The following is a 24,984-nucleotide window of genomic DNA, read 5'->3' on the forward strand; positions in this document are numbered from 1 at the left end:
GTCTTTAATTACTTAGATTCAATATTAGGGTTCTACCAAACATTTTCCGTAGTTCTAATCATTTACCCAGACTAATAATACGTTAAACTGCCTAATATTAGATGATACTTTTTTCTAAATCAACAAATCAGACCTACCAGGCAGTATTGTAACTAAAATAACAACAGATGATATCGAGGATGATATGTCACCAAAATCATGGGTAGGACAATGCCTTGATTGTCCCACCGCCAGGAAATTTCGATGCGTAGGACATGTCCTTGTCCTACCACCCACTCCAGCGCCACTGCTGATACTCATTCGATATTTTTTTCAGCATGGTGTCTTGAAACAAATATAACTTAACTTATAGAGGCGCAAGGCGATTTTAAGAAATCGTCAAATATTTTTAACGTAAATAACCATTGAAATCATTAACGTAAACGTATTTTCGGTTTGTTGTTTTAAAATAACATTGCACATTTAAGGAGTTAATGTGAATATTGTGTGATATACAATTGTTTTTTAAAGATTTATGATCTCTTTTTATGCAAAAGCTAAACAATACATTTCCTACAAAAAATGGGAAACAAATCCAAACCCAACTATGTATGTAAAAAGCATATCAAGCAGTAGTGGGAAAAGTTCATTAAATTAATGTTAATACCGCTGTACGATCACGATAGTGAAGAAGCCATAAAAAGTACCGTGAAACTCATAAGCATTCAACGCCATGGCACGGCACAAGAACAAAGTGTGGCAGGGTGTTCGTTGTTGATATCCAGATTACGCCAAGTTTAGAATTTAAACGCTTGCGACATACCCGTCACTATACTGTAGTTTTGTCTGGCGACATGCATTCTTGGTGGCAAAATGCTTATAAACCAGGAAAAGCTATGCCCAACAACACAACAATAAACTATGCACCGCAGCTTAACATACCTCACTTATCCCGCTAACATACGGCCCAGGACTAGGGACTCTTGTTTTGGCAGTACCCCGGTACGAGGAGGAGGGTATTGGTACCGACTTCAATTGTTATTATTTTTATCCGACTTTAAAATCCTCTCTAACTAGGGCTCCAAGGTATTTTGAGAAAATCATTATATTGTTGTTCAAAAGAAGCGGCAAATAAGCTTAACACAAATTCATTCCGAATATCAATTAAAATTGATGTATTTATCTAAGCTTCATGTTATGGTGCAAATAAACAGGGTCGAAGAAAATCAAAATAAACTAAATTAGCGTATGAAGGAAGGAGGGGAAATATGCCTAGCTGGCATAGACTGCTTTATGCCTTAGCTATAACGATTTTCATAGGTGTTCTACCTCATGCAACAGTTTAACAATATAGCTACCTGATGCTATATTAAAATTAGAAAAAATATAAATCATATTGATAATATTCATTTTCAAAAAGTGGTGATGTTCGTTGCGGAAAACTCATGAGGCCAAAAGCCTTAGCTTCTTGAGCGGCTGCCAAGAACAACGTGCCGCCATTCAGCACATCGATGATTCCTGGTATGGGCAGTGCGGCTGGAACGCGAAATTACATTGTAGGATAGTTCACTAGGGCGTTTTGCCTCGCCGAAATGTTAGAAATGTTTCACATCAAAATGTGAAAATTTCAGTTTTCTAAATTCCCTATCTATTATTTTGTACTTTTTCGCCTAACCTACACATGATTTCACGTCTAGTTTTATTAAAGGCTATCTCAAACATGGTAAATAAAAGTGAATACCTGAAAGTCGTTTTTGCCCCAGGGGCGTTTTGGGGCCTCTTCCCTACGCCGAGCCGTCGAAGTCAGGAGATACTGTACTGTACTACCTCAAACCCGAGCAAGATGTTTTGTCCGTCCACTTCCTGTAAACCACAGGGAAAGAAACAGAGCATATATACGCTCTACCATTTCAGTCAATATAAATGATAGAATACATTCTCATCAAAATTCTTATAAGCTATAGAGTTATAAGTCTCACAGTTTTCGAGAAAAGTATAAATTATAAACCCCTTTTCAAATAACTTTTCGTCAAAAAATCTTATTTACTTTTTATTCGTTAGCATATTCAGAGCTGACTTTTAAAAGAATCCATATTTGTGGCCTCTAGATAAGAGAAAGTAGACCTTAACCCATATCCCAAACCTTTACTTAGCGATGGCAGTAACTTGTGACCTGCATTTCGACCAAATTCCCTCATATATGAGTTGGAGTAACCAAATCAGTCTTAATCATGCTGCCCAGGATTATCCCATTCTTCTCGTGGGACGATTCTTGTGTATCAGTAAGCTTTGCTATAACTTCAGGCATCAATGTGATAAATAAAAGACTCAAAGACAAAACTAAAACGTAAAACAAAACAATTTTGAATGGTTGCAGTCAATTATCTAGAGATCAGCGACGCTGAAAATTACTCGAATATCGTATTTTGTAACGCTGTTACAAATTGAATAAGCTGCAATTAAATTATGATTTTAATTGATTAACCATCTTTCGCCTTTAAAGATTGATTAAATCGAAAGCCTCAGAATGCAGCCAGAATTGGAAATTTTTATTAAACGTCGCGCCTCCTAGTGGTTAAAGTTCAACCACCTATTTCCTTATCCTGAGACAATTTGACCACCACTACTGACTTGTTTGTTTTGCATGATGAGTTCGTTTCTTGTAACGGCAATTGTTCTATAATCTTTAAACTCAACAAAGAAATAAAGAAAAATCCAATCAAAGCTTTTTTCCGAGTCAACGAAGCGATTTAGAGCGGACGTGGTCCCAGAATAAAGTGGAATTTTTTAGTGAAGTGATCATAGTTGCTGTTTGAAGAAATAGATATTCGGAAAATTAGTTATACTAGTGGAAATTGCAAGGCTCAAGTGAGCGAAATCAAGATTTCTATTCATTAAAGATAGTAGCTGACGTCTAATCAGCTAATTAGTGAATCTGCTGCTCGAGGCTCAGGAACCTAAATCCTTCACGTGAAGGTGTTCCGCCGGGTTCAGACCGAAGTAGGCTTGAGGGGATTCGGACGTTCCGAGTTCTCTCGGTGGATCCAGAAGCTAGCGGTTTGTAGGCTTTAGTTCCTCATCTCCGGCCAGTGATACACCATCGCACCTACGGCCAGGGAGATCTCACGTCCCTGAGAATGTACCAACGATCGCCAATTGTCGGAAGGATTCTCCATCTCGTTTGGCCTCGAGACAGCTGGCGGTTCGACGCCAACCGATCTGCACGAGAGGTCGGCGCACACTACGAGCGGTACGTTTACCACCACCGCACCGCCGGGTGGAGACCAGCACCAGCACCAAGACGACTGACAGTCATCGGTAGCCGATTGCGCACACGCATCACCACCGAACTCATCGTCACCGCCTGATACGATCGCCTTAATACCGACTCTTCGTCGCCCCGGCGGCCTGGCACACGCACACGCACATAACGGCAACCTTGTCGCACCAGCGGCGTGATTACAACACCGACACAATCATCAGCACTCCGGCAGCAAACTTCACCGCCAACCACGTTCGATTTCTGGTCCGGCGGATATAGCAGAAGACTGCTCGCCACCCACATCGTCGCATCCATCGTTGGACAACGCAGGCTCGAGCAAGGAGCAGATTCAGTCGATATTTTATTGTAACATAAGTATAGGGACCAAAGCCATGCAGCCGTGCAGAAATTAATTGGAATCTAGGAAGCAGGAATTGAACGACAATATAAGCTTGTAAAATTTGAACGTTGGCTAGTCGCTCAAAGGAAAGAAAGAGCTTGGATTGATTGTTTTGGTTAATTTTTGGGGATTATAATTGGGGATTTTTGAGAATTTGTTTGCCGTTTATCTTGTGGTCCGGATAAGATGAGTTCGATTTGCGTCATTCCACGTGTATTTGATGGACTCCCTGAGTCTCACCGGGCAAACCATTCTTGTTGCTTCATGCAGACGATCCTCGTCTGCTTGGCGCTAAAGTGAAGTTAGTTGAAGGAAAACAGAATCGATTCCGACCAAATTCTGAACCGTTTCAATTTGAATGGACCTTATTTTTTCTTCGCCACACGTACCTTTTACTTCCATTTCCAAATTTCCTATCTCCTAACCTTCGTGTTTCTAACTCCGATACCTCAACAACTTGTTATGTGTAAATCGAATAACATTAAACTCAAAAATTTTCTACAAAATGTGACATCGCATTTTTACACAGACATCACCTAAGTTCGTCGAGCTGAGTTGATCGGCATATAAATTATGGGTCGTCGTGCCTTCTATGAAAAGTTCTTTTGGGAGTAAATGCTACGCCTATCAATTTTATTTGATGTGAGAAAGGCAAAAACGCCATCCCGAGAATCACAGTTGTCATTTATTTAGCTTGACTTCTAAACAGATATCATCTTAACCAACATTTGTCCTATTTTCCTCCGTAACAATGCAGCCCTCTAGAAACTGTTTTTTACTACACTTGATGCTTCCGTCACACACACACCTCTTTTATTCCCGGAGCTGTTCTGAACGTTCTGCTTTCTGGAAAGCTGAACGTATGCCACGGTAACGCTCAAGACCTTTGCGCACTTAAATTAAGTAAGCTTGAAGAAGTTCGCTCTGCGTGCTCGACTCAAAGTTTCAGCATGCTCACCAATCTTTGGCTCCGAATCATGATCGTAGTATCGGTATATCTGGATATTCTGTTGTACGAAATGAGAGTGGAGTATAGGCGCGGTGGAGGCATTGATGTTTACTTCAAAGAGAATCTGACCTGCTCCAAGGTTTTGGTACGGTGTTGACGGCAGAATCAACAGATAAAACTGAATGCTTAGCGTTGGAGTTTCATGTAGATGGACACCGGTTCTACTAATGACCATAACAATGCTCCGAAAACGATTGCTCATCCTTCCTGGTAGAAAATTAGCTGCAGTTGCTTTTTGCTACGAAAACATTTTCCCGGTAGGGATTTCAACACTCACTATGCTTCGTCCTAGCTGAACGATGGCACGTTGAATCGATGCTTTCTCATTCTATTTAACGTCCGTGGTGAAGAACCAACATTCTTCCACTGTGGAGGGTCCTCACAACTTCCTTCTAACCAACTAATAGAGAAAGTATTTTGCAGTTCGGGCAGGTCAGCTTTCCAGGGTTATCACAACACGATCTAATTTTTGCGTCAGCTGACTCAATATCTCACGTGTGTCTAATCGATACACATATCGTGATTACGTCAATTTTGATCCACACGCTTTGAAAATGCTATTATCTCTGTTCCTGATATGTTTTACAATATTGGAATGCAAATGACGCCGTATATTTGTTCAATGATCACGTAAAACGGTGCATGTGTATCCTCCTTCGTGTCAGCAGGCGTCGTCGGAACAACCTCTGGTTTTCTGATAGTTTGCGTGATCCTTCTAGAAGGCGGACTGCTTACAGACTGTCAAAGCATCAGCAAGGAAGATGAGAAACGACAGCGGTTCAAGAGAATGAGGAATCGTTCTAATGCAAAATTGCTCAAGCCAAGCAACAGGTACGAACCGCTTTCTAGACAGCAGAACTCGCCTAGAACTCTCTGGCAACGAATAAGAGCCTTGGTGTCAGCGGATAAAGTATCATGTGCCGTTGGATTCCATCAGGATGATGTAAATCGTACATTTGTAGAGAAATTTCACGAATTCGTGAGACAAGACCTGTGCTGCCATCGCCACCCTCACCATACAGTTGTTGGAAGTTGTCAACGCTATGTTGTGATATAAAATCAAATGTAACGGGCTTGACGACGTTAAGATCATTCTTCGCGTTGTCCAACAAATAGGATTCAACAACGACCAGACGTCTACATCGGATAGATGGAAGCATGATTCTTCCTGAAGAAAACCGTTTTGAACTTCATCACCAATCTCGTCCAATTGTATTTGCCACAGAAGGCTTTTGGAAGCTTAAACAACAAATGACATTACATCAGAACACAAGCTTTTGTCAGATTTCAAGATTTCGCGCGGGAGAGATCAAACCCAATTCTTCAGTGTACGACCTTGAATACCATCATCGATAAAAGAGGCCCTGGTAACTGCGCTACTGGACTTCAACAAGGCTTTGATACAATCTTACAACAAGCTGTTGGATAAACTTCAAACTCAGTTCCAACTTCTCCCTGATGCCGTGAACCATTGGGTCATATCTGTGACAGAAAACCAACCGTTTTCTGCGGCGATAGTTGCTCTAGCAGCGTTGAGGTGCCGTCTGCGTACCGCAAGGCTCAGTCCTTGGTCCACTACCTTCAGCTCAACGATCACATCAACGATCTACCAACGGTACTTAAGTATTGCTCAATCAAATTTTTGCTGATGATGTTGAGCTTTACATTACTCGGCTTGCCCTTGCGTACGAGAACTTGTCAGAATTGTGAATGAGGACCTTGTACATGGCAGACTGGTCACGGCAGAAACAATCTTCGAGTAAACCCAGCTGAAGTAAAGCTTGTTCGTCACAACCACGTCGTATTGCTGATTGATTTACCCCACCGTTCCTGGAATAGTAATAGATGGTCAGATCATCGATTGGTCAGATAAAGACAAACAACCTCGGATTCGTTTTTCAAAGTGATCTGCAGTGAGATGGACTGATTATTCAGCAATGTGGCAAGATCTATGCCGTCCCTGCTGCTTTACTGCTGTACCTGATGCATCGTCGTCTGTCAAGATGAAGCTCTTAAATCCCTCATCCTACCGCATTTCATGTTAGGCGATATATTATGTCCATCCTAATGCAAACTCTTTAGATCGACTTAGTAGCGCCCAACTGCTGTGTACGCTACGTCTGATTAAACCGTTACGATCATGTGAGTCATGCAACGTAACCTTATTGGATGCCCTATATCAATACTTCTATGCGCATCGCTCCTGCATTTTTCAGAAACCTGGCAATAACTCAACACCCTGAAACTGTATAGGAGACTTATTCAGTCCCAGGTCGACGTTTGCAGAATCTTGTATTCCTGCTAACCCAAAAACAACGACAAGCCACAAATAAGCATCTAGGTTGAATTATTGTTTATTTGTGACTCTTCGGCTGAATCAAAATGGATGCTGAATAATTCGCTGACAGATTTCATTTCAGCATTTAATCTAACTAATATTTGACATGGCCTATTTATTTGTTTACTACCTTTATTTGAAGTCGAACTAACGTTTTCGTTTTATCACATTTCAGCACATTGGGGAAGTTTAACAATGTGCTGAACTAACATTTTAAGGTCTCTGTTCGACTGTGATGTGATGCTCTGAAAGGGTGGTCGAATTGAGTTTGAATAGTAAGTTGATAAGCAAGCATTAGACATCCTTTTTAACCTTTGTCCTTCTTAACTATTGATTTCACATTTATCTAATCTACCGCACAGTGGAAAAAAACATTATGCTTTTTCAGTTTGAGAAAAATCTGGATTCTAGATCTGAAGAATTTGATTTATAGGAAAAAAAGATTTGTTTTCAAGACATGCTTTTATATTCGTGATTTATTAAGCTGTCGGAGATTATAACGAACAAAACTGCGGAGCAATGAAAATAACATGCACTCATACGGAACTAAATTTACTTAAAGCCGACATAACGTTGTTGAATAAAGTTCCAACGAATACAAGGAACGGCGAAACGCAAATTGACGAAAATATATGGGTTAACTGTCAAATTTTCCTTTTCCGTCGCCATTCCGTTGTACCGCGTTTGAGGGCTTAACTGGAAAATTATTGAATCTTTTAGTGTGGAATCAATATTATCGCATGGATGTTGATCTTTATTGATGCGAAATTGGAATAATCTTACCATTTGACAATCATATCGCAAACCGTTTATCAAGAAATTTGAGGAAGGTCGAATATACATTGATTTTATTTTCATAATTCATAAATAGGATTGGGGACGGATTTTATTTTATCGTTCATCGACATTATTTTTACGTATTTTCCTAGTGTGCGATGGTTATGACTGCCTTGAACAATGGTTGAAATAAAATCTTGTATACAGTTATTAACAAACTGTAGTTTGACAGATTGACTTATTGAATATGAGTCCAATTATGATTCATTTTCACTAGATTTTTATGTTATATTGAGTGAGCCATATCTAATAAATCAAGGATGGCGCGGATAGACGTTGCAACAAATGATCAATGACAGCAGTTCGAGACCCGATATAGAAAATTTAAAATGATTATTGAAAATAGCAAAATTGTTCAAAATACGTTCATTTGGAGATCTTGATGATGTTACTTCTTGGTTATTATTTCGAAGAATTCACATGTAGCTAGACAGGCTTAGTAAAATGCTTAAAGGTTTAACGAATCCAGTTCATAAAGTTGCTTTTCAAAATTGAGTCGAGTCAAGTACAGAGACACTGAACGACACTTACTGTTGACATCGAAATACGTATCTGTCAAGATACAATTAAGGAGGTAAATTCAATGGGATTGTATTAACTCGTCTCATGACAAGTGAGGCATTCACTAAAGCTCAAAATAATTTTCTTATCAAACGATTGACGCTTAAAATGCAGTTCGTGTTCGACGCCAAAATAGTATGCCCCCATGCTCGCCAAGTCGTTTTCGTATGGCGGAGGTCATTTAACAAAATCGATTAGCATAATACCGCTTGGCATAATGCCGTTTGGCATTAAGATCGTTTGACATAATTATCGTTTGACATAATAGTTGTGAATTCACTAATTTTGGAACTAATGAAAAATACCCAAAACACATTTTAGGCGTAAAGCGCTTATATGACTAAAAAATAGTCTTCTTCGGCTTATTCAGCTAAAATCGTTTGTTGGGTAGTTCAATATTATCGCTTATACATCATAAAAGAAACATAGCGCCTTTTTCTAACTATCTTATCTTTTTTGTCCGGCAGAACAGGAGAAGATATGATTCCATATTTCAATTAGAGCATTTGTTGGTTTTAAGGCAGAAGGTGTTTCAATAAATGCATTCACCCGGCAGAACAAGATGTGTTACTTCATTCTATTCGGCATTTGTTTCGGTTCTAGGCAACGCACAATGAGAAAGTTATAAAGTCATGAAGTAGCATTATGGTTTTTAAGATCATTTTAAAACCATAAATATTATTTAGGATCCATTATACCAAACCATTATCTAAACGACTTTGCGTCAAACGGCGTTATACCAGACGGCTTTATGCCCAACGGGGAATACATTTTTGTGCTCACGCCTTCCTATTCCTATTCCTTCCGCCACTCACCGTTCTTTTGAAAACTGCTAGCTGGACCTAACTTTGCACCTCTCGAATGAATACTTTCATGTCCGTAGAGGACCACCAGTCTCATAATACAATTGGTGCGTGGTGAATCTTATTTATCGCAGCTTCTATTAGAGCCGCAAACGGTGGGTTGATGTCAAGAATGAGCGTCAATGCTCTGAACCCTAAAGTTCTATCTCACGCTTCCACTGGTCAACGACTGACAAAGACCGCCATCTAAAGGTTGCGTACATAACTGATGGTAGCTTGATGCTGTTGTCCTTCTACAACAGCTAGATTGGAAAGATACCGTTTCGAACTTCTTTCCTCCTGGAAGTGTGTGCCAAAACAGCGTCTGCATAGTATCCAGCGCCGGATTAGCGAGCGAAACGCTGTATCGCGTCAACTAAACCTATGGTAGCAGTCCCACAACGCGATGTATGTACTTGCCGACCAGGGGTAACACTGAAGCCTTTCAAATCACAAAAAATGAAGCAAGAAGAAAAGAAAAGATTAAAAGACAAAACTTCGTAGGAAAAGGTCAAGCGACAAAATGTCGAAAAAGACAAAACTTCGAAAAGTACAAAAGTTCAGAGGACAAACGAACGAACGTTTTTCCATTCTCTCTTTCTTCATTTTTCTTCTATCTTCCCCTGGTGAAGAGTCGTTGCCGAAACCCATTCGACAGAAAGCCATGGCCGAATGCCACCAGGCCGAAAGTTATTTGGCGAATAGACCACATAGGGCTCGAAGCATTCAACGAAAGGGACGTTTGGTCGAAAGAGTCATTTGGCCGGAAGGTCGATTTTCCGAAATGGTCATTTGGCATAGGACATAGAGGACAATGGACATTTACCCGAATAGGTCATTTGATAAGTGAGAAACTATGAGTAGAGAGATTCTTCAATTCTCATTCCCTCATTTTCAGTCCTCAATGTAAAAATGAGGAGCGTGAAATGAGGTGAGTCGTCTTACTCTACTCGTCTTCTATCCTACTTTTGCAGCGAGAAATGGAAAATGAGGAATGAGAATTGAGAAGTCTGTCTTCTACTCTAGTTTCTCATTTATCAATGTAAAAATAGGAACAAAGTGAGAAGTAAGATGTCTCACTACTCACTTTGGGCTTCTCACTAAAAGTGAAGTGATAATGATGCAGGAAGTAAGACGTCTCACTTCTCACTTTTCTCTCACTTTTGAAAGCGAGAAGTGCGAAATGTGAAGTGAGAAGTGAGACGTCTCACTTTCACTCCTCATTTCCTATTTCTCGCTGTCAAAAAGTAAGAAGAAAATTGAATCCCCATTTCTCACTTCTCACGGTGAAACATGAGTAGTGCAAGGGATAGTGAGGACGCTCTCACTACTCATTCCCCTTCTCACTTTTACAGTGAGATGAGAAATGAAGAGTGAGAAGGGAGACTCTCACTTCTCACTTCACATTTCACTTCCTTTCAAAGTCACTTTTCAAATGACCTATTCGAAAACAACTCTTCGGCCAAAATGACCCTTTCGGCCAAACGACCCCTTCACCAAACACCTTTTGAAATGACTTTCCTAAGCAGACACAACTTGTTTCACTACTGAACATTTCACTGTGTGAACTATTCGAAAAAACAATCTTCGTATGTACATCAAATATAACTCTCTTAATCTAAAAGCACAAGAGCTGGAGCCTACGGAATATCTTCGATTGCAGAAAAATTGCAATAATGTTTAAAATACTCAACGGAAAAAAAATTTAAAAAATATAAAACTGGATTCGGTTTATGGATCTTGTGGTTCACCATTCACCACTTCGAAGGGGCCATGTCGACTCACCATAAAAACCATACAATTATGAGTTTTGTACTCGGTTTCTGTTACTTGATTGCACCATTACGAAAAAATGTGAGTTGTCAAACGTTGAACGATGCTAAATGAAACATGAAGGCATACTCAACTTATCTGCAACTTAATATAAACATGCAAAATAAATTTTGAAAGACGCTTTAAGTTACATAATAAAAATATGACAACTTGATGATTTTGTTTCGTGTTTGCAACATAAAGTGCAGTATTCTTTGTTGTTTGTTTCCAAATGTCAAACACGTACTGCATTGCAATATTAATGAAACATTGATCACCTCGAACGTTTTTAACATCTTGATGCAACTTTTCAGTGCTTTGATGTTTTTCCATTGCCTTTAAGGTGATTATAGATGAGCCTGTGGTGAATTTCGAATTCACTACACGTTTATCTACATACATTTCCAAAACCCAAATCTGGCTAATAGTTTTCACAGTGCCGAAACTCAAATTATGATTGTTCAGCATAACTAAGCAAACGATCTAACTTATTTCAGCCCCATACGCGTTATAATTCTTTCATCGTGCTCTAGAAAAAAATATAGGAAAAGCACGAGGTTTACAAAATGATCGATTTCTGGCTTCATTGTATCATCACCTTAATGAAACTGAATAGAAACAAGGTGCTTTTGGAAGATGTTGCGTGTGCTACTTGGGTCGGCCTAATGGTCTGTTCGGCCAAGGCATTCGGCAATAGGTTTCAGACGACCCTTCCCCTTCTCCCTACTGCTTGCTCTCTTCTTTTTCTTCTTCTTCTTCACTGTTCCTTTATCCCTCTTCTCTCTTCTTTTCTTCGTTCCTTTGTTTCCCTTTTCGGCAAATGACCCTTTCGGCAAAACGACCATTTCATTAAATGATCCTTTCGGTCAAACAACCCTTTCAGCCAAATTATCCTTTCGGCCAAACGACCCTTCGGAAACGACTCTTTCGGCCAAATGACTTTCGGCCTAATGGTCTGTTCGGTTTGATTCGGCCAAATGACTTTTTGCCGAATGGGTTTCTTAAACGAACCATCCACCTTCTCCCTACTGCTTTCTTTCTTCTTTTCCTTCCTTTTCCTTCTTCTCAGTTCATTCATCCCTCTTCTCTCTTCTTTTCTTCGTTATACCTTCTTCTGTTTCCTTCTTCGCTATTCTTTCTTCCTTTTCGTTATTTTCTTTCTTCTTTCTTTGACATCTTTTTCTTTTCTTCCTTTCCTTCTTCCTCCTCCATTTTGCTTCTTCCTTCCTCCATCTTCCTTCTTTTTAGGCTTTATTAGAGTAATTTTAAGATGAATACAAAGTTCATCATTCTTCCTTCTTCCTTCTTCCTTCTTCTTCCTTCTTCCTTTCCTTTTTCCTTCTTCCTTCTTCTCTTCCTTCTTCCTTCTTCCTTCTTCCTTCTTCCTTCTTCCTTCTTCCTTCTTCTTCTTCTTCTTCTTCTTCCTTCTTCCTCCTTCCTTCTTCCTATTTCCTTCTTTTTTTCTTTTTTTCTTAGTAAAGTCTAGAATGATTATTAGAGTGGCGCAGTTGTAGGAAAACGCAACTGCGTCCGATCAAGTGAGATCAAGGTTTTTCTGAATCGTTTGGGACCAATCGACTGTAAAATATGGGCTGATTGTTGCAACTCGCATCGCATCGCGTTTAAATTTACATGGAGATTAGTATGGAAAACGTACTTTTTACATTTTGCTCCTAGCGGCTTCAATTTATCATCAATCACGTGACTCAACACGTTAGCATATAGTCTGGAAGATGCCGAAAGCTTTACGAAGAAGGCAGAGCTGGAAGTTCTACAAAAAATGTTATTACGTTTTGAAAATTAATTGTTTAAACCATATGCAAATAATGTTTCTGCCAGCACTACCGATCAATTATTTCAAATAACACTCAGTTAAATTATTGGTCTACGTAGTAAGGCAGTGCTGGCAGAATAAATGATTTTTTGCATATGGTTTGAACACTCAATGTTCGAAGCGTTATAACTTTTTCGTTGACGTTCCAGCAACGTGTCATATTCACAAACTTTTCATCCTTTGGGTTATACTTTAACGCAATGTGCCCTTGGTTTACGATGAACTGAATCCTCTAGTAGTAGAAATGCAAAAATATACGTTCTCCATACTAATTTCACAAACTTCAAACGCGATGCGGAAAGCGAGAAGCAACTAATCGTCCCAAATTCTACGTTGTTCAGACCCAGAATGGCTTCAAAACCATTGATTTGAAAAAAATGACCATGACGCCCCACTCTAATGATTATGAAAATCACAAACAAAGTCTTTAAAAATCGTTCACTCTTGTTCTTCCTTCCTTCCTTCTTCCTTTATTCTTTCTCTTTCCGTCTTCCTTGTTCCTTCATCAATCCCCTTCTTCCTTCTTTCTTTTCATATTTCCTTCTTGCTTTCTTCCTTCTTCCTACTTCCTTCTTCTTCTTCCACTCCTTCTTCCCTCCTTCTTCCTTCTTCCTTTTCCTCCTTCCTTCTTTCCTTTCTTCTTTACATATTGGGTAGACCAAAGAAAATCTTTAACAACTGTTAGTATGAGATTTTGTGAAGTGACTTGAACGACTGATCACATTATTAGGCAGTTAGTTAGTTTTTGGTTGTTAGTACAAGTAAACTTCTGTTACTAAATCAGGGATCCCGCAACATAGATACAAATAGTGGAAACAATGTTTCCGCTTCGAACGAAGCAATCTTCGTAATAAGTCAACGTCTAACGTCTTTGGGGTCGTACTTTAATTACGTAAGCACTTATGGGGGAGGGGGAGGGTTGGTCTGCCATTTTCTTACGTTCCATATAATTAAAAAATGATTTGTATGAGAAAAATCTTTAATGATTTCATATTACTGCTGTCGTGTGTCATCGGTTACTTTTACTATACTTTTCGATGTACTTACCGTTGTCCCTTTAATTAATAATTCATATGGAACCATTTATCAAATAAGTAATAAAATAAAACCTGAATCATCCCCCTACCTTTGTGGTAATGATACTTTCTTGTTCATTATTAAACAGTATTTTTGCCAGCTTTCAGCCCATAGTTCGATCCAGCCAATTTCAATAGGAAACAATAGGAAAGGACTATCTAATGCTATAGTCTTCACTTACACTCAGTGTACAAATAAATAAATAAGTGAGACAATTTTCTAAGAAATCCAAAACACAATTCGTATTTTAGGATTCTGCATAGTTCAAAAAATTCGATTTGAGCCGACTGCAGCTAGAAATTCTTTGAAATACGCATAGCCTCGTATCAAATAATTGTACGTGTTTATTACGGGGAAGTACGTACACACAAAGTTTCAACTATGGAAAGGAACCATTATTTTCGACAGTTGGTCCCAGTCGTAAATCGATCGCTTGCGTTTTCGGTTTTCAGCGCTGCACGTTCGAATTTTAAATCGGAGTCTGTTTGTACAGATAAGGTGGAGTTATTTGCACAGCTAAAGGCTGGAAAAGTTTTCCGTCTTCCGCAAGATATGGTGGCGAAATTGCCCAGATTGGGAAAGTTCCCACCTGGAGCAAAAATAGCTTTGAAGTATTGCTTTGATAACGAAAATCGACTACAGCAGTGGGAAATCTGTCAATCGGAAGCTCAGCATAATTCACTGAGCGGTAATACATAAAGTCTTTCTCGTTTGAAATAAATTTCATCTTTTCATTATTTTTCGTACTTAATCTTGAAATACTAAAAAAGAGAAATAAATCAAATTGCTTATAATTGCATCGTTTTTAGTAGCTCCAACAGAATCTAATCACTGTCTAAGCGCACTATCGAAACTCATTGGTAACGCCTGATTTTGGAAAACAATTACTACGCTTTCTGGTTGTAAATTTCAATATCGATTAATCCTTATGCATATTTATTTGCCTCGAGGATTCGATTTTTGCTACAATATAAAATTTGGACGTGTTGCTAAAATCAAATGGAAACATTAGAGGAATCAAACTACCGGACACATAACCAATTAACTAAAACAAAACTATTTCTCCACAGTCAACACAAAAATAATTGTTTTTAATCCATAATGATGATTTGAACAAGGAGTCCATGGTAGCTTAGAGGAAAGCAACTGTCTTGATATTAGGGTGGTGGGTTCAAACCCCACCGAAGGAAGGGATTACATTGAATGCATTTTCAAACTAAATCTTTCATGTTCTCATATGCACCCATCTATTTCAAACATATAATTGATTTCCAATCCGGGTGACCAATACCCGGGAATTAGGAACAATCTTTGATTGAACCATTTGAACATGTTTTTTCTCGATATATTTTGATGTTGAATTTTCGCAAAATGTCACGGTTCATTGAAGTGTTCTCTGATACCGGTAGTATCGCGCATTCTAGAAAATGATCAAGTCTTAATTACTTAAGTTAAGAAATCATTCAGATGGTGATATTTTACTTACATTTAGATGTAGACAATAAAAAACGAAAAATAATCTCCTTTGGACCGAAAAACGCTTGCTTTGGTCTCATTGAAACGAAAAGTCGAAACCCTGCATAAGTGATTCAAGCATTTATGAACCAACGAGAATACTTTGAAAAAATCAAAATCCCATATTTTCTTATTTTGATTTATATATTTCGGGTCAAAAATTAGCAGCATGGGATAACAATTTATCTTCAATGCCCTTGATAAAACACCGTTCCTATCAGGTTCAACTCTTATCAGTCCAAACAGAAAGTGCCAAAAGTTTTCCGTCAAAATGGAAATCCGATTTAACTGCCGTTCTTTCCTAAACAAACTCTTCGAATTGCCTGATGTTCTGCGGAGATAATGGTTTCTGACCATAAAATTGATAATACGATTTAAAACGAAACTTTTCTTCTCCAGCAGAACCAAACCGTTCAGACGATTTTTTTCTTCCTTTTTGTGATTCATGAACGCGGGTGAACGCTCCAAAGCCTTTGCTTCCCATTTCCCGCAGATCATTACTCACGTACAAAACCTTTATCATGCGTTGCGGTGGTGGAATCGTAAGAAAAGGGTTTCGACCTCAGTCAACGAATTCACTTTTCAAACAAAATTTTCACCCCGTGGTGTCCGCTTTTCACCATAAATTGTACCGATTGCATAATATTCACAGCTCCGGTTGCAGCGATGGTGGCTGTTCTGATCTTTATCGTGCTCAACCAACAATATTGAGTTATGCGCATATGATTCAGAATAAAGCAATATGGATCAAAATCAATTGAATTCATGTGTGAAATTCCATTTAATTACAATGGAACTGTTTATGGCTTTTGAATGGAAATATTGATGCACATGCAGATCCATATGTTGCATTGAAAGTACCATAGAGGCTCAACTGTTGTAAGGTAAATTGGAGAAGTGGAAAGGAAAAATCGATAGTGCATGTTTGAACTAGTGTAATAGGGTAGAATAGGCTTTGGCAGGGTGCGACATTGTTGGCACCTCAACAATATTGCGTTTTCCAGCAAACATACACTATTTATGAACATAAATTTGATTCACTCCACAATTTCAAGTCTAGGCTTTCATTTGAATAAGTTGTTTGTGTAAAAGTAGCAAGATTTGACGAACTAATCACGAAACAAATTTGCACCTACGAAATCCTTGCCATTATTGCATCGCCAAGAAAGCAGCAGACGAAAAGCAAACTGTTACTTACTTTTTGATCGCCTGTTTCTTCTCTTTATCGTGTATGATAGACAAATTAGGTTACGTAAACTACTTTTTACACTGATTACCACTTGATTATCACCACAAATAGCAAATTTATCCAATATTTGCTCTATGTTTCACTAAATAAAATTGGACTGTTCGTTTTCTTTGGCAGCAGCACTTGAATAGAGCAGAGAATGTGTATGTGAGCATATCAAACACACGCTAAAAAATACCACGCACAATTCCATGTGATTTAATTTAGCAAAACTACGAACAAAATATCGCGTTGGCATTTTATTTAAAAAGTGTTAGAATACAAATGCTTTATTCAGATTTTTACTCAGACCATAAATTATATCAAAAGTGATAGCCACACGTGATTTTTAAGCCTTATGTATTGACAGAACCGTTTTCCTTTGCAACTTTAATACTTTCCAAGCTCATCAAAAAAATCATAACCATTCCGTTCCACATAGCGCATTTCAACCATAATAATTGCCTACTTTTGGGTATTATCAATTATTCAACTGTGAAACAGAATATACGAATGAGGTGGTCCAGCTCAATCTTATGTGTATAGATTTGGTTTCATAGTTTACGTCTTTCTACAACCCCATGATTATTTTGATGAAACAAACATATCATGATAGCGACAACCACTATCGATAAGAATGCACGATCAAAATCGTTTACCGATCCAAATTTCATCAGAATCGCATTGTTGTGCAAAGCTCATCAGTTTATTTATAAATTTTCCGCACAGTAGGCTATTTTACGAGTTTATTCCAGCTTCATTTGTTGACATCGCATATCATCGCATCAAACTCATGAAATCGGATTATCTGTCAAACGAATTTGTTATCACAAACTACATCGCAATGCATAACAAACAACTCGCATAAAAATCGTGCATCGCATACTCTTCCGTGCAACGTCGGATAAGAAATACAATATATCGCCTCCACTTTTGTACGTAAAAGTGTTTTCGCGACTGGTAAGCGATGAAATTTATGCGCAGAGGAATCGCATAACAGAAAACAATTCTATTATGCATGCATTCTGGTTGTCTGGGAGGATCTTCAAATCTAAAGACCGTAAAGAGCAAGTTGTATATTTGAAACTGGTTGATAGACTTTTGCTTACGCGTAAGACTCTAAGGCATTACAAAGACAAAGATGTAAATCTTGGCAGCGGACGAAAAGTATTAAGTTTCCTTCTCCGAAATGGCCAACATTATTCAAATAGGTTAAAATGGTAAAAGTTAGAAATTGTCAATATCTGGGTACACGGTACCCTATCTGCCATTCACGTCTGTTTTTGGTGGCACATAAGGGTAAAATTTGTTTTACAATGTGTTTAAATGTTTTTACCTCTTCCAGTGACATAAAATTGATGCAAAGGCTAAAATTCATGTTTTGTTTTAACAATTTTGATAATTAATAAAATTTCTTCCAAAATTGAGGTAAGCAGATGAGCGTGCAGCCGATTATTATGAATAATTTACTACTAGAGGATATAAACAACCAGCATATGGCACTATAATATTACTTTCTACTTCCATGTCTAGTTGCTGAAGGGCAAAATCATTGCTGATAATAGAAATTGCTTGCCAATAGAAGAAACGTTGACCTGTTACTTTATATTAAATTTACTAAGTTTGTGGTAAAGATATTATATTGAGTGACATCATCAAAGGAAGAGCATACGAATGTACCAGTTGAAGTATACCTGTGTTTTAGTGTAATTATTCATTATTTTTATCATTCGATTTGGCGAATGTCTTAGACTGCCAAGAATAGGTATTTTCCCTAGTTAGTTTGTGCAACAAGTTGTGAAAATGATTTTTCAGCACAAGTTGTACGTTTATCGAGGCTTGCCGAGTTGGATAAATACTACGAGTGCTGAAAAATCGAGTTTTACAACGAGTTACACGCTATAATGACGAAAATGGACTTAAATTTGATAGATCTGTACCAAAATTGTACAATCTACTTTTACTCCACATGACCATCTTGCAATAAATTATATTGCTGCAGAGAACAATCAGATTCCATGTTACCGTACCACATTGCATAGTTCGATATGCCCAGCAATAGATGTACTCGCCTGTGACATTTTGATGTCATGTCCATCAAACTATTTGAAACCAGTTCGAGAAGCGCACCCCTCTGTACGATATTCTCCGATTTGGATGAAATTTTCAGGGTTTGTTCATATATGTAAGAAGACATTTGCAAATTTTCAGATTTTTCATTGAGGGAATGGGGTAAAGCCCTTCAAAATTATTGTTCAAAATCGCAAAACCAAGAAAATAATCTTTGGCAATGAGTGACCGATTTTGTTTAAATTTTGCGTTTTTCTACAATTAGTACTTTTACAAGTGGTTAATAGGTTATAAAGTTGTTTACTTTAGGAGAAATTGACTTTTCGATAAAAATGGTCGTTTTCCAAAGGGAATATTTTTCACCAACAGATCTGGATACTAAACCCGCAAGGCAATTAAGGAACTAAAGAGCTTTCATCCCATATATTAGAAGCGCCAACTCCAGAAATTCTAAGAAAATCGCAATTTTCTGAACACTTTATTAATTCTTAGAAAGTTCGCATTTTTTGACCCTACTTAAGTTGATGTTTTCCGATCTGGGAAAACTGTTCAAACTTTTGTCTAAGTTGTATAAATCAGAATTTTTCATTAGGGAGTGTAGGGTAAAATAGTCCTTAAAATAAATGTAAAAAATACATCATTTTTTGTGTGAGTTCTAACAGAAAATACATAAGTTTTAAAAACTGTTTCTTGTTCCTTTCAATTCATCTATATTTTTCGTCTCAATAGATACGTATATCCTTCGCTGATCTATATTAGATAGCAAACTATTTGCAGAACAATTTTGAACAGAAGTAAAATAGAAAATAATGCCTTAAACATTAGCACGTCTTTCAAACTGAAACAAAAATGAACGGATTCGACGAAAGTGCTTGTTGATATTTTCTTTGAATGGTGGGTACCGATACTGATGTTGCTTTTACACCATGCAGAAAAAAACAATTATTCTTAACGGCAAATGAACAATTTCGTAACGTTTAAACATAGCTTGTTGTGGAGCTGCTTCTCAGATTATATTTTTCTTTTGTACCTACTTGCATCAGGTTATCCTAGGCTTGTTTTTGTATCTTGTAACGTTTTGTGGTATTCATAACTCTCTTTCCTCCATCATTATCAATTTAAACAAATTCACGTTTATTGCAAAACGTCAAACGTGTACCATTCATATATTTTGAATTACTAACTTTCAAACTGCTAGCTAATATTACAGAGATACAATCTAAACAAAATGTTTAGACTGAATGGACTATACCAGTTCTAATCGGTGTATATATTTTCATGAGTTGACAATTTTATCTCATAGGTAATGGAATACCTCGATTCTATGTTTACACAACTGTAAAAAACTCCAAGTTTAACAAAGTTTCATTCATTTTGCACATACAGGAGAAACCTTTTTTTCTACAACGAGCTGATTTTTACAAGGAGAGCAAAACAAGGTAATGATATATATTGAATAGGATAGAGTATCAATTGTCTGACGATTTGAAAACCACACCCTCATGAAAATACTTCAAATTTTAGGATAGACGTTTCTACACTCATAGATAAAGTAGTAAATTGTAGATCGCTTAATCAATTGCCTTAAAAATGCCTTAAATATCAGCCTTTTTCTCTTGAAATCTTCCTAACCTTATATGAACATATTTCCAACCAACCATAAGGTGTGGTTGCTAAAATAGTACTTGGTAGTAACAGCTTGCAATACTTTTTGAGAAATTTATCCATTCTTTTTCACGAGGAATAGACTACCGTGTTGAAGTACCAATGTAACAAACAAAGTACCAAAACAAATGTTCTTCAATGGATGGAAACTAGCTAAAGCATTGATTTGCTTCGTCTTTGAACCATGCATCGTTTCAATTAAGACGTCACCATGGAGGAACTGGTGGGAATATATTTGGTGGAACAATAATTTTGAACGGAGTTTAGACGCAAAGTTTACAATACCTCCGCCGGAATATTATAGAGATGACATGACTAGTTGACTAGTTCACGTTATTTTTGAGATTGAGAAATTGTGAAGGATTTAATTGTTGACAGATAGAAAACCATAAAAACACTAAGCTTGGAAGAATTTCGAGCTAACTAGCAAAATCACTAGATTAGTTGTCAGTTGGATCGGAATAATCAAATCTAAGAAGTGTAGGTTACGATTATCTTGTTACGTAACATTATTTATATTTGAAGATCTATTTTACCCTCTCTCCCATCCCAATATTTTGCCAAATAGTTTCATCTACATATAGAAATAAACCTTGTGAGTTTCAGCCAGATGCTGAAACATCGATAAAATGGAGTTGCGATTCTAACAAACTGGCTTGTAAACAAAAAGTCAATATGCAGAGTTCATAATTTGATTGATTATTCTTGTCGCACTGAAATAAGTTTCAATGTTTGATATATATTCTGCTTGAGCTCACATATAAAATTTATGAATTTTGTCTATTTTATACAGGCTATTTTACCCAATTCTAGAAATTGCTCTTATCGTTAAGAATAATTGTTTTTGTTCGCATAGATGTAAAGCAACATCACTATGGTGCCCACATTAATTGTAGCTTTTCAAAAATATCAACAAGCACGTTCGAATTCGTTCATTTTGTTTCAGTTTGCAAAAGACGTGCTAATGTTTAAGGACACTTATTTTGGTCCTATTTACTTCTGTTGAAAATTGTTCTATAGTTTGCTATCGAATATGACCAGCGAAGAATATACAGTATCTATTGAGACGAAAATATAGATGAATTGAAAGGAAGAAGAACAGTTTTTAAACTATGTATTTTCTCTGAACTCACATAAAAAAATGATGTATTTTTGACATTTATTTTTAAAGACTATTTTACCTACACTCCCTAATAGAAAATTCTGATTTTGAATTTCAACTGAGACAAAAAGTTTGGACAGTTTCCACCAGATCGGAAAACATCAACATAAGTAGGGTCGAACTTTCTTAAGAATAAACAGTGTTGCAGAAAATTGCGATTTTCTAAGAAATTCTTGAGTTGGCGCTTCTGAATTATATAGAGATGAAAGCTCTTTAGTTCCTTAATTGCCTTACGGGTTTAGTTTTTTATCCTAGATCTGTTGGTGAAAAATACCCTTTGGAAAAACGACCATTTTTATCGAAAAGTCAATTTTCTCTAAAGTAAACAACTTTATAACCCTATTAACCACTTGGTATAAGTACTAATCGAGTAGAAAAACGTGCAAAATTTAAACAAAATCGGTCAATCATTGCAAAGTTTGCATTTTCTTGGTTTTGGCGATTTTTGAACAATAATTTTGAAGGGCCGTTTTACCCACTTCCCTCAATGAAAAATCTGAAAATTTACCTCTACTCTTATATATGAACAAACCAAATTTCATCCAAATCGGAGAACATCGTTGCAACCTCCCTTGAAGGGGTCGCCTTCTCGCGAACTGGCTTAATTTACTACGTGATGCAGAGAATACAACTTTGAACACTTACCCAAGCTAATTGAGTAAAATATAGTCATGTAACTACTGTTCTGATGTTCGTTTTCATTATAGCACCAAATAGGTGCTATAATGAATATTATGCAACCCATTTGAGTTGCAATGTTCATTAAAGCACCCATTTCGTTGGTATGGAAAAGATAGGCCGTTTTATCACCAAAGACGAACTGTAAACCAAGTGTTATGACCAGGAGTGCAAAATGATAGTTTGTGCAACTAGGTTGAAAGATGATTTTTCAGCACGAGTTGTGTTTATCCAACGAGGCTTGCGAGTTGGATAAATACTACAGTGCTGAAAAATCGAGTTTTGCAACGAGTTGCACCTATTGCAATGCCGAAAAATGGGCTTTTATGATAAATCTATACCAAAATCGTACAATTAAATTTACTCCACGATCATTCATGCCAATAAGTTAATTTGGAGCGAAACAATAAGATTCCATCTTATCGTGCAAATTGCATAGCTTGAAAAGCTGAAGTGATGAATGACAATTGCCTTTGGAAAATTGGATGTTTCGTCCAACAAACCATTTCATTTATTACGAGACGCTTAGAGTACACTATTTAAACACTCACCTAATAATTCAGCCAATGTAGTCAGTAACTACTGTCCCAATGTAGGTTTTTTATTATAGCACCAAATGAGTGCTATAATGAATGCAACCCATTTGAGTTGCATAATGGTCATTAAAGCACCCATTCTGTTGGTATGGGAAAAGTGGCCGTTTTATCACTCAAACAACTGTAAACCAGGTATTATGATCAGGAATTGCAAAAAGTAGTTTAAATGATCTAAATGCATTCAATCAAATGGGCTATCAAAACAGGCAATTTTGCAAACGCACAGGTAATTCATACCATTTTGGCTGCTTGAAATTTGTGAAAAAGATTTAAAATTAGGGGTTGTTTCCACTTAACCAGTGGGATGCGGTAAGTGGAAAACCCATGTTACTTGACTTTCAATTGTGATAAGTATTTACATATAACTAAAATCAAAGGTAATTGCTCTGAGTATCTTTTGTTGAATAATTTAATTGGCTTGGAATAGGTCCAAGGAATTCTCATAATAGCTAGTGGAGGGCTGGTTTTGCCTTTTCGAACATTAAGTGTACGTAAAATCAATATAGTTTCGCCCCAAAGATGAACTTTTATAGGAAAAATTGAGGCTTACAGGGTTATAAACTAATCAACTAGTTTAACGAATTGAGGTGATGTCTGTGTTTTTTCTTCCTAAGCAATGGAGGGAATCTACAGGGCACACGACCATCCACCTTGACGCTCCCAGCTTGACTACCTTGAGGCGTCCGCTGCAGATAGCCGAACCAATGCACCTGCGTCCCTGCGGACCTTTCCGTAACCGAACGGCTGCGTGGCGCCTCCACTTCACACTGTCGCCGCAGTGCCATGACGAGCTCTTCGACTTCGGTGCTCTCGTCCAGGTCTTTAACCCTTAGATTCATCTCCGTCGTGAGTGCCTCACGACCGCCTCTCACCTGGGACTTCCTCCGCCAACTTCTTGTAGGCGGCGCCTTTTGCGAGACGCCCGGTTCAGCTCGAGGATCATCTCGCCCATCCGGATACGTATTATTCGACGTACGTCGGCGCCGAGTTCACCGAGCTTGACGTCACTCTTCATCGCCTTCAAGACGTCCGTCAAGGGTCCAGGAGGCGTCATCCCCTCTATTTCCCTGGTCTGGTGCGGCTAGAGCTCTCAGCCTGCCGTAACCCTTACCACCGTCTTTCCTGGGTGGACGGACCTTTCCAGGTCCTTCCTTCCGTTTTGGAGCACCTGGCCGGGGTTCAGCTTCCCAGCCCACTACCCGGTTCGGGTAGATAACCTCCGCGTTTTGGAGCGGCCTCAGGAGCTCATCCCCTGGAACTGTCTCCCCGTTTTGTGTCTGTTCCGTTGGAGCAGTCACCCCAAACGTGCCCGAATCCTGGGCCTCAGTCTGGGTGACCTCGACTCCGCGGATTTCACGGGTTTACACTTGGCCGTCCGACCGCCCTCTCCAGCTTGGCGTCCAACATCGACTTCGGAGTTTCAGCAAGCTCCTCTTGAGATCCTTACTGATATTATGCTTCGATGACGCAAAGTCGATGATGACGTCCAGCTGTTCCTCGCCACATCGAAGGCCGAAAGCCCATCGCATTTGCGGTTCATCGCCTTCACAAGCCATGGGCCGTCGATAACCTCTACCGGCATAGCCGAGGAGAATTATGACCCACGCTGGCGCTGCGCACCGAGCTGCCGACTATTGCCTCTGGCCTCCTGGGCGGAGATCTGAACAACCCCTCTTGCGAAGGGTTGTTACCTACTACTACTACTAATTGAAGGATTGACTTGGTTTTCCATTTTGGTCCCACGAGTTGCTCGGGAAGAGGTCCACCACGCCAGAGCCCAGCATGACTCGGTAAGGGACAATTACTGTGGAGGTGCCCAGGTACCCACCGCTCCGTTAAAGGCCTAGCTCTTATTTCACCTGGGCTGCGAAATGGTGAGTTGACATCCGGGAAGGCGCCTAACATGCTCTGGTCCTCAGTTCCAATACTCCTCTTCCACGGGTCTTCCGATGACATTGACCGCCAGCTAAGGGTTGCGTACTTAGCTGGTAGTGCCTCTGGCACTGTTGTCCTTCTGACATCAGCTAGAGTGAGAGGGTGCGTCCTGTGGGTCTGCCTAGGATGTGGTGGGGTTCGCAATGGGCTCTGTTGAACTCCTATAAAAGCTGCATGTGTCAAG

General features: G+C 38.5%; 1 long non-coding RNA gene across 1 annotated transcript in view; it reads left to right on the forward strand.

Moving 5' to 3' along the window:
* Window positions 1-24,984, forward strand: part of LOC134220746 (uncharacterized) — a 110,626-nt gene that overhangs the window by 62,495 nt on the left and 23,147 nt on the right. The window lies entirely within an intron of this gene.

This window comes from Armigeres subalbatus, chromosome 3, assembly GCF_024139115.2.
Source record: "Armigeres subalbatus isolate Guangzhou_Male chromosome 3, GZ_Asu_2, whole genome shotgun sequence".
In the NCBI taxonomy this organism is placed as follows: Eukaryota; Metazoa; Arthropoda; class Insecta; order Diptera; family Culicidae; genus Armigeres; species Armigeres subalbatus.